Here is an 11110-nt window from a genome sequence, read left to right on the forward strand (position 1 = left end):
GCTAGAAGGTGGCTTGGGCTCAATGGTTGGGTTATGCATGGTAACCCACAAATTGAATTAGGGTTGCATGAAGGCTAGGGCAACATTTTTAAGGATTCATAAGTGCTACAAACGTTACTTTTTGCTTCATAAAGCCTCCTAGCCGTTTTTATCACTCTTTGGTGCATTAGGGTTACACTTTAATGCTTCTGATGGCTCATTAATGCTTCTTATGGCTCCTTAATGAAGCATAGACGTTTTTTCCTTCATCCTCAAGTGTCTTGGACATTTTTTTTGTGTTATTTCAAGAGTTTCCTTAATTTTCATTTACCAGTTTTAATGAATAATTGGTTGGTTGGCTTGTAACCACCAAATTTGTAATAAAGGCTTCATATAAAGCCAAGTTTATGCATGGAAAAAGGAATAGACGAATTTTTAAGAAAAAAACCTTTCTTCAATTGGAATTATTGTTATAATTCACAAATTATCTTGTTAGGACGTGTTCTTGACTTGATACGAACTCAATCCAATAGGTCTTGGATTGTTTTCACCGGTATACAACTTAATAGGTCTTGAGTTGTTACTAATCTATCCATTTCTTTCCATTCATATATCATTTGTGGTTACTATTCTCTCTTAATTTACCTAAACACTACCCTACTCACCAAATCAAGCCCATACATGCATCATAAGTGGTATCAGAGCCTAGTTCCGATTGGGTGTAACTAAGTTCTTGTTCTGAATTCAGTTGTTGTCCAAAAATGTTGCGCAAGCTATATGATGAAGAAGAGGAGGTAGAAGATTCTGGTCCCATCTACGACACCGATGGAGAAGGGGAATTTTGTGAAAGAATAAGTTTCTTGGTTGAAGAGGAATTTATTGAAGAACTTGACGAAGAAACTAATTTCGTGATCGGAGATGAATTTGTTGAAGCAATTGTGGAGGAAATCAATTTTGTTGATATGGACAAAATTATTGAAGAAATTGTGATTTTTGTTGAACAACAAATTTCATTCCAAGAGCTTACAACCACGAGAACCAATGACTATAAGTGCCACAAAAGTTCATGTTCTCATATCTTTTATGAACATAACTCCTTTTCTAAAGATCTTAAAGAAATCCAAATTGGAAGCTTCATTGATCAAGAAGATTTATTTGTTTTTCATCTTCATGTTCGTTTCAAAGTGTGGGAAATTTTTACACTTTGGAGACCATGGAATGCTTATATTTTACATTTTGAAGACCTTGGTGAGAGGAGGAAGCATGGTGAGATGTTGGATTTTACTAATTATGATCTTAATAATGATGTTTTTGTTTTGTCTTCATTCATTGATCAAAAGGAGAAAAATGACTTGCGTATTACTTTTGATAAAAAGTTTTGTGCAATTAGAGATGAAGACTTTTCATTCGTGGCTCAAAAACAAGAAGACGAATTATTTTTGGATGATGGTAGAATTTTGTACCCTCCAAAAGACGATATGATGATTTCCAAAACAATATGTGTTCATGGTGGTAGCAATCAGTCACCAAAAGAGGCATTGTGTGGCAATTCTTATGCCAGTTTTCTATGTTGTCCAAAAACAAAACATATTTTCGTTAATTCTTCATTCATTGTTCAAAAACACCAAGACCGATGGCGTGAAGTTTATTGGGAACGAAAGAAGAAGGATGGTATCCATCTTTTTACAAACCATCTTTCTAAGAGAAAATATGAAGATACAAGTCCTAATTATTTACATAGGAGGGAGCTCGTGATGTTTGGACTGATATTCTTTTGGTGTCTCTTTAATTGGGAAGTCGTGATATTGGGGCGTGCTGCTCATCAACTTACAAATACAAATGATGTTCCATTTGTTAAAATGACTGCAATTAACCATTTAAATTATTGCAAGGTTAATTTGCAGGGTCGAGTTCATGGGAAGGTACGAAAATGGTTTTTGATCCACAAATTGAAGATACGGTTAGGATTCAATTCTATGAGTTCTTTGAGTTGTTTGAAGAACATGTGTATTTGGAGAAGAAACCAGCTTGGAGTAAATAAAATGTCACATTCTGCAATAAAAAATTGTTTTCAAGACCTGTTGTCATGGAAGGTTTGCATGGGAGAACAACACAATTTGGTTCTTACCGAATTGAGGACAATTCCTTTCGAAGAAGGAGGGAATGATACATGTGTGGAAGTGACAAATTCTGAAAATGATAATGGTTACAAGGTGGATTTGGGAGGAGACCATGGAATGCATGCTACCTTTAATGTGGGAGAGCTTTCACCTTATCTTGATGATGATGGACTTGATGAATTGAGGTCAATTCCTTTCAAAGGGGGAGGGGATGATCCATGCATGGATTATGAAAGCCCAAAAGGTGATGGATTAGTGATTACTAGTGGGCTAGAAGGTGGCTTGGGCTCAATGGTTGGGTTATGCATGGTAACCCACAAATTGAATTAGGGTTGCATGAAGGCTAAGGCAACATTTTTAAGGATTCATAAGTGCTACAAACGTTACTTTTTGCTTCATAAAGCCTCCTAGCCGTTTTTATCACTCTTTGGTGCATTAGGGTTACACTTTAATGCTTCTGATGGGTCATTAATGCTTCTTATGGCTCCTTAATGAAGCATAGACGTTTTTTCTTCATCCTCAAGTGTCTTGGACGTATTTTTTGTGTTATTTCAAGAGTTTCCTTAATTTTCATTTACCAGTTTTAATGAATAATTGGTTGGTTGGCTTGTAACCACCAAATTTGTAATAAAGGCTTCATATAAAGCCAAGTTTATGCATGGAAAAAGGAATAGACGAATTTTTAAGAAAAAAACCTTTCTTCAATTGGAATTATTGTTATAATTCACAAATTATCTTGTTAGGACGTGTTCTTGACTTGATACGAACTCAATCCAATAGGTCTTGGATTGTTTTCACCGGTATACAACTTAATAGGTCTTGAGTTGTTACTAATCTATCCATTTCTTTCCATTCATATATCATTTGTGGTTACTATTCTCTCTTAATTTACCTAAACACTACCCTACTCACCAAATCAAGCCCATACATGCATCATAAGTGGTATCAGAGCCTAGTTCCGATTGGGTGTAACTAAGTTCTTGTTCTGAATTCAGTTGTTGTCCAAAAATGTTGCGCAAGCTATATGATGAAGAAGAGGAGGTAGAAGATTCTGGTCCCATCTACGACACCGATGGAGAAGGGGAATTTTGTGAAAGAATAAGTTTCTTGGTTGAAGAGGAATTTATTGAAGAACTTGACGAAGAAACTAATTTCGTGATCGGAGATGAATTTGTTGAAGCAATTGTGGAGGAAATCAATTTTGTTGATATGGACAAAATTATTGAAGAAATTGTGATTTTTGTTGAACAACAAATTTCATTCCAAGAGCTTACAACCACGAGAACCAATGACTATAAGTGCCACAAAAGTTCATGTTCTCATATCGTTTATGAACATAACTCCGTTTCTAAAGATCTTAAAGAAATCCAAATTGGAAGCTTCATTGATCAAGAAGATTTATTTGTTTTTCATCTTCATGTTCGTTTCAAAGTGTGGGAAATTTTTACACTTTGGAGACCATGGAATGCTTATATTTTACATTTTGAAGACCTTGGTGAGAGGAGGAAGCATGGTGAGATGTTGGATTTTACTAATTATGATCTTAATAATGATGTTTTTGTTTTGTCTTCATTCATTGATCAAAAGGAGAAAAATGACTTGCGTATTACTTTTGATAAAAAGTTTTGTGCAATTAGAGATGAAGACTTTTCATTCGTGGCTCAAAAACAAGAAGACGAATTATTTTTGGATGATGCTAGAATTTTGTACCCACCAAAAGACGATATGATGATTTCCAAAACAATATGTGTTCATGGTGGTATCAATCAGTCACCAAAAGAGGCATTGTGTGGCAATTCTTATGCCAGTTTTCTATGTTGTCCAAAAACAAAACATATTTTCGTTAATTCTTCATTCATTGTTCAAAAACACCAAGACCGATGGCGTGAAGTTTATTGGGAACGAAAGAAGAAGGATGGTATCCATCTTTTTACAAACCATCTTTCTAAGAGAAAATATGAAGATACAAGTCCTAATTATTTACATAGGAGGGAGCTCGTGATGTTTGGACTGATATTCTTTTGGTGTCTCTTTAATTGGGAAGTCGTGATATTGGGGCGTGCTGCTCATCAACTTACAAATACAAATGATGTTCCATTTGTTAAAATGACTGCAATTAACCATTTAAATTATTGCAAGGTTAATTTGCAGGGTCGAGTTCATGGGAAGGTACGAAAATGGTTTTTGATCCACAAATTGAAGATACGGTTAGGATTCAATTCTATGAGTTCTTTGAGTTGTTTGAAGAACATGTGTATTTGGAGAAGAAACCAGCTTGGAGTAAATAAAATGTCACATTCTGCAATAAAAAATTGTTTTCAAGACCTGTTGTCATGGAAGGTTTGCATGGGAGAACAACACAATTTGGTTCTTACCGAATTGAGGACAATTCCTTTCGAAGAAGGAGGGAATGATACATGTGTGGAAGTGACAAATTCTGAAAATGATAATGGTTACAAGGTGGATTTGGGAGGAGACCATGGAATGCATGCTACCTTTAATGTGGGAGAGCTTTCACCTTATCTTGATGATGATGGACTTGATGAATTGAGGTCAATTCCTTTCAAAGGGGGAGGGGATGATCCATGCATGGATTATGAAAGCCCAAAAGGTGATGGATTAGTGATTACTAGTGGGCTAGAAGGTGGCTTGGGCTCAATGGTTGGGTTATGCATGGTAACCCACAAATTGAATTAGGGTTGCATGAAGGCTAAGGCAACATTTTTAAGGATTCATAAGTGCTACAAACGTTACTTTTAGCTTCATAAAGCCTCCTAGCCGTTTTTATCACTCTTTGGTGCATTAGGGTTACACTTTAATGCTTCTGATGGCTCATTAATGCTTCTTATGGCTCCTTAATGAAGCATAGACGTTTTTTCTTCATCCTCAAGTGTCTTGGACGTATTTTTTGTGTTATTTCAAGAGTTTCCTTAATTTTCATTTACTAGTTTTAATGAATAATTGGTTGGTTGGCTTGTAACCACCAAATTTGTAATAAAGGCTTCATATAAAGCCAAGTTTATGCATGGAAAAAGGAATAGACGAATTTTTAAGAAAAAAACCTTTGTTCAATTGGAATTATTGTTATAATTCACAAATTATCTTGTTAGGACGTGTTCTTGACTTGATACGAACTCAATCCAATAGGTCTCGGATTGTTTTCACCGGTATACAACTTAATAGGTCTTGAGTTGTTACTAATCTATCCATTTCTTTCCATTCATATATCATTTGTGGTTACTATTCTCTCTTAATTTACCTAAACACTACCCTACTCACCAAATCAAGTCCATACATGCATCATAAGTGGTATCAGAGCCTAGTTCCGATTGGGTGTAACTAAGTTCTTGTTCTGAATTCAGTTGTTGTCCAAAAATGTTGCGCAAGCTATATGATGAAGAAGAGGAGGTAGAAGATTCTGGTCCCATCTACGACACCGATGGAGAGGGGGGATCTTGTGAAAGAATAAGTTTCTTGGTTGCAGAGGAATTTATTGAAGAACTTGACGAAGAAACTAATTTCGTTATCGGAGATGAATTTGTTGAAGCAATTGTGGAGGAAATCAATTTTGTTTATATGGACAAAATTATTGAAGAAATTGTGATTTTTGTTGAACAACAAATTTCATTCCAAGAGCTTACAACCACGAGAACCAATGACTATAAGTGCCACAAAAGTTCATGTTCTCATATCTTTTATGAACATAACTCCTTTTCTAAAGATCTTAAAGAAATCCAAATTGGAAGCTTCATTGATCAAGAAGATTTATTTGTTTTTCATCTTCATGTTCGTTTCAAAGTGTGGGAAATTTTTACACTTTGGAGACCATGGAATGCTTATATTTTACATTTTGAAGACCTTGGTGAGAGGAGGAAGCATGGTGAGATGTTGGATTTTACTAATTATGATCTTAATAATGATGTTTTTGTTTTGTCTTCATTCATTGATCAAAAGGAGAAGACTTTTCATTCGTGGCTCAAAAACAAGAAGACGAATTATTTTTGGATGATGGTAGAATTTTGTACCCTCCAAAAGACGATATGATGATTTCCAAAACAATATGTGTTCATGGTGGTAGCAATCAGTCACCAAAAGAGGCATTGTGTGGCAATTCTTATGCCAATTTTCTATGTTGTCCACAAACAAAACATATTTTCGTTAATTCTTCATTCATTGTTCAAAAACACCAAGACCGATGGCGTGAAGTTTATTGGGAACGAAAGAAGAAGGATGGTATCCATCTTTTTACAAACCATCTTTCTAAGAGAAAATATGAAGATACAAGTCCTAATTATTTACATAGGAGGGAGCTCGTGATGTTTGGACTGATATTCTTTTGGTGTCTCTTTAATTGGGAAGTCGTGATATTAGGGCGTGCTGCTCATCAACTTACAAATACAAATGATGTTCCATTTGTTAAAATGACTGCAATTAACCATTTAAATTATTGCAAGGTTAATTTGCAGGGTCGAGTTCATGGGAAGGTACGAAAATGGTTTTTGATCCACAAATTGAAGATACGGTTAGGATTCAATTCTATGAGTTCTTTGAGTTGTTTGAAGAACATGTGTATTTGGAGAAGAAACCAGCTTGGAGTAAATAAAATGTCACATTCTGCAATAAAAAATTGTTTTCAAGACCTGTTGTCATGGAAGGTTTGCATGGGAGAACAACACAATTTGGTTCTTACCGAATTGAGGACAATTCCTTTCGAAGAAGGAGGGAATGATACATGTGTGGAAGTGACAAATTCTGAAAATGATAATGGTTACAAGGTGGATTTGGGAGGAGACCATGGAATGCATGCTACCTTTAATGTGGGAGAGCTTTCACCTTATCTTGATGATGATGGACTTGATGAATTGAGGTCAATTCCTTTCAAAGGGGGAGGGGATGATCCATGCATGGATTATGAAAGCCCAAAAGGTGATGGATTAGTGATTACTAGTGGGCTAGAAGGTGGCTTGGGCTCAATGGTTGGGTTGTGCATGGTAACCCACAAATTGAATTAGGGTTGCATGAAGGCTAGGGCAACATTTTTAAGGATTCATAAGTGCTACAAACGTTACTTTTTGCTTCATAAAGCCTCCTAGCCGTTTTTATCACTCTTTGGTGCATTAGGGTTACACTTTAATGCTTCTGATGGCTCATTAATGCTTCTTATGGCTCCTTAATGAAGCATAGACGTTTTTTCTTCATCCTCAAGTGTCTTGGACGTTTTTTTTGTGTTATTTCAAGAGTTTCCTTAATTTTCATTTACTAGTTTTAATGAATAATTGGTTGGTTGGCTTGTAACCACCAAATTTGTAATAAAGGCTTCATATAAAGCCAAGTTTATGCATGGAAAAAGGAATAGACGAATTTTTAAGAAAAAAACCTTTCCTCAATTGGAATTATTGTTATACTTCACAAATTATCTTGTTAGGACGTGTTCTTGACTTGATACGAACTCAATCCAATAGGTCTTGGATTGTTTTCACCAGTATACAACTTAATAGGTCTTGAGTTGTTACTAATCTATCCATTTCTTTCCATTCATATATCATTTGTGGTTACTATTCTCTCTTAATTTACCTAAACACTACCCTACTCACCAAATCAAGCCCATACATGCATCATAAGTGGTATCAGAGCCTAGTTCCGATTGGGTGTAACTAAGTTCTTGTTCTGAATTCAGTTGTTGTCCAAAAATGTTGCGCAAGCTATATGATGAAGAAGAGGAGGTAGAAGATTCTGGTCCCATCTACGACACCGATGGAGAGGGGGGATCTTGTGAAAGAATAAGTTTCTTGGTTGCAGAGGAATTTATTGATGAACTTGACGAAGAAACTAATTTCGTGATCGGAGATGAATTTGTTGAAGCAATTGTGGAGGAAATCAATTTTGTTTATATGGACAAAATTATTGAAGAAATTGTGATTTTTGTTGAACAACAAATTTCATTCGAAGAGCTTACAACCACGAGAACCAATGACTATAAGTGCCACAAAAGTTCATGTTCTCATATCTTTTATGAACATAACTCCTTTTCTAAAGATCTTAAAGAAATCCAAATTGGAAGCTTCATTGATCAAGAAGATTTATTTGTTTTTCATCTTCATGTTCGTTTCAAAGTGTGGGAAATTTTTACACTTTGGAGACCATGGAATGCTTATATTTTACATTTTGAAGACCTTGGTGAGAGGAGGAAGCATGGTGAGATGTTGGATTTTACTAATTATGATCTTAATAATGATGTTTTTGTTTTGTCTTCATTCATTGATCAAAAGGAGAAAAATGACTTGCGTATTACTTTTGATAAAAAGTTTTGTGCAATTAGAGATGAAGACTTTTCACTCGTGGCTCAAAAACAAGAAGACGAATTATTTTTGGATGATGGTAGAATTTTGTACCCTCCAAAAGACGATATGATGATTTCCAAAACAATATGTGTTCATGGTGATAGCAATCAGTCACCAAAAGAGGCATTGTGTGGCAATTCTTATGCCAATTTTCTATGTTGTCCACAAACAAAACATATTTTTGTTAATTCTTCATTCATTGTTCAAAAACACCAAGACCGATGGCATGAAGTTTATTGGGAACGAAAGAAGAAGGATGGTATCCATCTTTTTACAAACCATCTTTCTAAGAGAAAATATGAAGATACAAGTCCTAATTATTTACATAGGAGGGAGCTCGTGATGTTTGGACTGATATTCTTTTGGTGTCTCTTTAATTGGGAAGTCGTGATATTGGGGCGTGCTGCTCATCAACTTACAAATACAAATGATGTTCCATTTGTTAAAATGACTGCAATTAACCATTTAAATTATTGCAAGGTTAATTTGCAGGGTCGAGTTCATGGGAAGGTACGAAAATGGTTTTTGATCCACAAATTGAAGATACGGTTAGGATTCAATTCTATGAGTTCTTTGAGTTGTTTGAAGAACATGTGTATTTGGAGAAGAAACCAGCTTGGAGTAAATAAAATGTCACATTCTGCAATAAAAAATTGTTTTCAAGACCTGTTGTCATGGAAGGTTTGCATGGGAGAACAACACAATTTGGTTCTTACCGAATTGAGGACAATTCCTTTCGAAGAAGGAGGGAATGATACATGTGTGGAAGTGACAAATTCTGAAAATGATAATGGTTACAAGGTGGATTTGGGAGGAGACCATGGAATGCATGCTACCTTTAATGTGGGAGAGCTTTCACCTTATCTTGATGATGATGGACTTGATGAATTGAGGTCAATTCCTTTCAAAGGGGGAGGGGATGATCCATGCATGGATTATGAAAGCCCAAAAGGTGATGGATTAGTGATTACTAGTGGGCTAGAAGGTGGCTTGGGCTCAATGGTTGGGTTATGCATGGTAACCCACAAATTGAATTAGGGTTGCATGAAGGCTAAGGCAACATTTTTAAGGATTCATAAGTGCTACAAACGTTACTTTTTGCTTCATAAAGCCTCCTAGCCGTTTTTATCACTCTTTGGTGCATTAGGGTTACACTTTAATGCTTCTGATGGCTCATTAATGCTTCTTATGGCTCCTTAATGAAGCATAGACGTTTTTTCTTCATCCTCAAGTGTCTTGGACGTTTTTTTTGTGTTATTTCAAGAGTTTCCTTAATTTTCATTTACCAGTTTTAATGAATAATTGGTTGGTTGGCTTGTAACCACCAAATTTGTAATAAATGCTTCATATAAAGCCAAGTTTATGCATGGAAAAAGGAATAGACGAATTTTTAAGAAAAAAACCTTTGTTCAATTGGAATTATTGTTATAATTCACAAATTATCTTGTTAGGACGTGTTCTTGACTTGATACGAACTCAATCCAATAGGTCTTGGATTGTTTTCACCGGTATACAACTTAATAGGTCTTGAGTTGTTACTAATCTATCCATTTCTTTCCATTCATATATCATTTGTGGTTACTATTCTCTCTTAATTTACCTGAACACTACCCTACTCACCAAATCAAGCCCATACATGCATCATAAGTGGTATCAGAGCCTAGTTCCGATTGGGTGTAACTAAGTTCTTGTTCTGAATTCAGTTGTTGTCCAAAAATGTTGCGCAAGCTATATGATGAAGAAGAGGAGGTAGAAGATTCTGGTCCCATCTACGACACCGATGGAGAAGGGGAATTTTGTGAAAGAATAAGTTTCTTGGTTGAAGAGGAATTTATTGAAGAACTTGACGAAGAAACTAATTTCGTGATCGGAGATGAATTTGTTGAAGCAATTGTGGAGGAAATCAATTTTGTTGATATGGACAAAATTATTGAAGAAATTGTGATTTTTGTTGAACAACAAATTTCATTCCAAGAGCTTACAACCACGAGAACCAATGACTATAAGTGCCACAAAAGTTCATGTTCTCATATCTTTTATGAACATAACTCCTTTTCTAAAGATCTTAAAGAAATCCAAATTGGAAGCTTCATTGATCAAGAAGATTTATTTGTTTTTCATCTTCATGTTCGTTTCAAAGTGTGGGAAATTTTTACACTTTGGAGACCATGGAATGCTTATATTTTACATGTTGAAGACCTTGGTGAGAGGAGGAAGCATGGTGAGATGTTGGATTTTACTAATTATGATCTTAATAATGATGTTTTTGTTTTGTCTTCATTCATTGATCAAAAGGAGAAAAATGACTTGCGTATTACTTTTGATAAAAAGTTTTGTGCAATTAGAGATGAAGACTTTTCATTCGTGGCTCAAAAACAAGAAGACGAATTATTTTTGGATGATGGTAGAATTTTGTACCCTCGAAAAGACGATATGATGATTTCCAAAACAATATGTGTTCATGGTGGTAGCAATCAGTCACCAAAAGAGGCATTGTGTGGCAATTCTTATGCCAATTTTCTATGTTGTCCACAAACAAAACATATTTTCGTTAATTCTTCATTCATTGTTCAAAAACACCAAGACCGATGGCGTGAAGTTTATTGGGAACGAAAGAAGAAGGATGGTATCCACCTTTTTACAAACTATCTTTCTAAGAGAAAATATGAA

The sequence above is a fragment of the Lactuca serriola genome, chromosome 7, assembly GCF_051521515.1.
Source record: "Lactuca serriola cultivar US96UC23 chromosome 7, Lser_US96UC23_V15, whole genome shotgun sequence".
NCBI lineage: Eukaryota > Viridiplantae > Streptophyta > Magnoliopsida > Asterales > Asteraceae > Lactuca > Lactuca serriola.